The sequence below is a fragment of the Perkinsus marinus genome (genome assembly GCF_000006405.1).
Source record: "Perkinsus marinus ATCC 50983 genomic scaffold scf_1104296960390, whole genome shotgun sequence".
Classification (NCBI taxonomy): Eukaryota; Perkinsozoa; order Perkinsida; family Perkinsidae; genus Perkinsus; species Perkinsus marinus.
Window position 1 is genome coordinate 20,891 of NW_003206170.1, and position 4,152 is coordinate 25,042.

The following is a 4,152-nucleotide window of genomic DNA, read 5'->3' on the forward strand; positions in this document are numbered from 1 at the left end:
ACTATTGTCACCAGCATCGTAATACAAAGTATGCAATTCCTTTTTCAAATCATCATACAAGGACGAAACAGGGAGTAAGGATAGATCACGATCTTGTAACACATCTTTTACACTACTATCCAAACTGTAATAGAGAACGAAGTATGCCGTGGCAGACTTTTCATCAATAGCTGTCTGCTTCAGCAATCTAGTAATCTGAGCTAAATGCCCGGTTATAGTAGGGCCATCTCTGCTAACCTTCCATGGTTTCGCAGCCAGACCATTGTTGACAATCTCCAACCGTGCCTCCTTCTTCTCATCCCTGTAACCACGACCACGACCACCATAGCCCTCATGCTGCGCTGACCTCTCCTGAAGTACTGGGGATACAGCTTCATGTGAGGTCCCTCTAGGGGGGGTCTCACGAGGGGGCGTGAACTGGGTGTTCGAGGGTGGAGTTAACTGAGCTCCAGACTTCCTTCTTGCAGTACGACCCATGGTAGAATTCTCGGATGATTGTTGGTCAAGTTGTCAATGTATAACTCGTAGAACTCAATGCAGAGTAGGTTGAGATGCAGCAGTATACAAAGCGTCAATGTGGGCCTTATGTTCACTATGTGCTTACGTACACATCTATACTAAGTTGAGCAAGATAGCACAAGATAGCAAGAATAAGCTGCGACTAGTAAGTTGGTCAACAACGTTCATGCATCGTGTGCTGCAATTGTGACGGCACGTTATGGTGAGTCACCATAACGTGCCGTCACCATTGGTGACGTCACGCGGCGAGGGGATGTTAGTAGTAACACCCGCACTGGTTGACTCAACAACACTTGGGATAGCCATAATAGGTAATAAGGCTTCTTATCTTTTCCATTTCAGCGGCTGAAATTCAGCCTGAGGGCTGCGAGCCGTTTCATGCAACGAATAATGGGCGAGCGACACTCGTGCATACGCGCGCGAACAGGGGAGCGGGGCGTCTCCCCAGTTGTGCGTTCCAGTCTCTCGTCTCCTCTCGAGACTGGTTCATAACCCTTATCATGTCTGAGTTCGATACGTCATTCAGGGATAGCACGATAGAGGAGGATGCCTCCAACACCATGCTTTGGGTCACACTGCAGAAAGTGAAACTCCTCCACCTTATTTTCACGTGTACAACACATCGCGCAGACTTGATTCGTGTTAGCGCAGGTATGTATAAATCTCGCTCGCTCGTTACTCGTTGTATGAACCTCCGCGCACTTCGCGCCCGCAGCTGTCAGGCTGAGACGGATAAGATAAGAAGCTTCACAAGAATTCACTCCTCCATTGCTGACCAATGGTCAGTGATGGTCAGTGACCATCACTGCACGTGGTCAGTGATCTCGTGAATCACGAGATCACTAGTCGTGTAATCATCACGAGTCGTGATGATCACTTGCACGCAAACGCATAACGTGTCAACCGATTGGTCACGCAAGCTAGTATTTTGAGTTAGATCTCCTAACTTCGCGAGAACGATCACAATACTACGAACGCTTCTCGAATGTTGTCAGTGCTCCCTCACCTTACGTGTTTCCAGTAGCTATGGTCAGAGTCTTCATTCTGCTGTCTCTACTCTTTGGTGTGTACGCCGCTCGCAGAGAGTTTCAACACAACTTCGGTAACTACATTGCCACTTTTGGAGTAGATCAGTCGACTGATGTGGAGTTGACGATCACCTGTCTGGCACCTTCCGGCCATCCATATTCCTCCACTTCGGTCTTGTTACCCTACAGAAGAGGAGGTTCCCCCTTTCACATGATCTTGACTAGACGAGGCATCAATATCTATCGAGGACTCAGTGCTCGGATTAACGATTACTGCGGACTTGCTCTGCGTAGGGGAGACTTTCATAACTTATACTATTATGGGGACGTCTTGAAGGCCAGTCTGCCGCGTGGGGGATACATTACTATGGAAGCCCGGGCGTAAAAATCGCCCAAAATCTTTTCGTTTCGTAGAGATTCATCTCGTCTTTCTCATTCATACCAACGGCATAGTAGTCGGTTATGTCACATGTTGTCCATCACAGTGATGTGGGCTCAGGCGAGTTCATTTTTTTGTCAAGTGTGCCCGAATGCAGTCGTCATAGGATAGTTGTGGTTGGTGCTCTCTGAGATCAACAACGACTGGGTCGGTGATATAACACTTTTTCATTCATTTTTCCCTCTTGTTAGTGATCACTGACAAGACGCTCTTCAGTTCGTCTTTGTAGTGGTCAAAGCGAGGTGGCCGTTGAGTACTTGAAAGTTGTCGTTGCGTTCCTTAAGTGAACAGGACACCACAAAACCGTTTCCGCCTTGTCGAAAGATAATATACCCAAGAATCATTCAACGTCTTCGATAGATCTCGCAGAATTCAATCTTACAATTACGAATCTTCATCCTGGACTAAGCTATGACCAGATATCCGACTATGTACAGAGCGGTGGCTGTACGAGATAGAGATAACCAGAGAATATGACTACCGCAGGGACACTACGATAGACGACAGGGATAAGAGTACGAGTGGAAGACGTGTACAGAACACGAGTGGACTACGTGTGAAGTGTACTTACGAAGCAACTTCGTACGATCGATATCCAATAGCTAAAGATACTGCGAAACGGTTGCAGCACCCACAGATATGGTCTGTATCACACAGTGAAGGATCGCACACAGAATAGGGACCGTGCGCCACAGCGGAGCGACGCACGTCCCATCACATTCCTCCCACGCAGATCCGAACCGGGCTACAGACGGAAAAAGCAGCGTACCAGTGAAGGCAGCATATACGAATTCTAGCAATACGTACTACAGCGGTGTACTTAATCATAATAATACAGAGTCTCATACTTGATTAATCCTTACGGCAACAGCTTGTCCGAGCCGTCCAGAATAGAACAGAATCAGCTTAGCTCGAAGAGCCATCCTTAGAGCAAGCAGAACCTTGAGCCGAAGCTTGAGCTTGAGCTTGAGCATCCTCGATTTCAGTGTCCAGCACGATCTCAGCAACAACTTCTTCAATCTTAGGGTCGTTCTTTTCGGCGGACCAGACTGCATCATCGGCTCCACAAGCAAATCAGGAGCAAAAGCGTAGACATATCGACTGGATAGACTAAAAATACAGCGCAGGATTGGAACCGCCGGAACGGCTCGGGGTCCCACAGTCACTGCAGCGTAGTGGCAGAATCAACTTGTAGAAATAACTAGAACGCGCTGTACAGGACCTTCACATCCAACCATAACCAACTAAATAACAGGCCTCGACATGTACAGAGTGGAGACGTAGAGGAACTATCCCTGAACGGGGATAGGCTGCCGGCAGGCTTTCACAAAAAAGCAATGAGGAGGGTCGAGAGTTCGTCCAACTCGAGACTGTATAGAGAGTTAGAAGGGTACACCAATCTCTTTCTCCTCCCACGCAAACCTCCTCCCTCACTTGAGGAGAGTCAGAACGTCCATGGCTCCATTCAGAACGAAGAGCCATCGGGACGTAGGTATCAGAGTCGAAGCGGGTCGGTGGTCGGGAACGGTGACCAGCCCTAGACCTAGTAAATGGTCTCGTAGACTCGGGGCTGCCTCTGCCGGAGGCGTGGTCGGCGACCCTCCGGCGCGTTGATGGATGGGGTCGTTAACAGAGGGTTTCGGCGTTTCTTGAGGAGACTCGAAGTCAGTGTCCATAATGGGGCTTGCCATACCGGAAGGAAGCAACGTTGACTCTTCGGGAGACTTCACAGGGGTAGTAGGCGTCACGAACCGTGAGCGTCTAAGGGGAAGCTCGTCAGGTGACACGAGTGGGGATGGTTCCAGGGTGGACGGAAGACCATCCGAGGGAACCGACTCAGCCGGGCTCTGAAGATTATCAGGCACCGGCGACGGGAGCGGTGTAGAAAGAAGCAGCGGGGATAGGGGCAAATAATGCCCGTCATGAACAGATCGTCCTTCCACCGTAGGTGACGACATAAACGGCCGAGGGGGTAACATAGACGGTCTAGATGGAGCTGCAGGAGTAGAGGCTGCCGAAGGGGGCATAAGTGTTAAGGAAGGTTGACCATATGTCCGTTCATATGATAAGTCACATCTGGTTACCAGCTAGTATTTGGTCATAGTGTCGAGCCGATTCTGACTTCACTATAGTTGTTCCACTTGAGATATGCTGTATTCGCCAAGT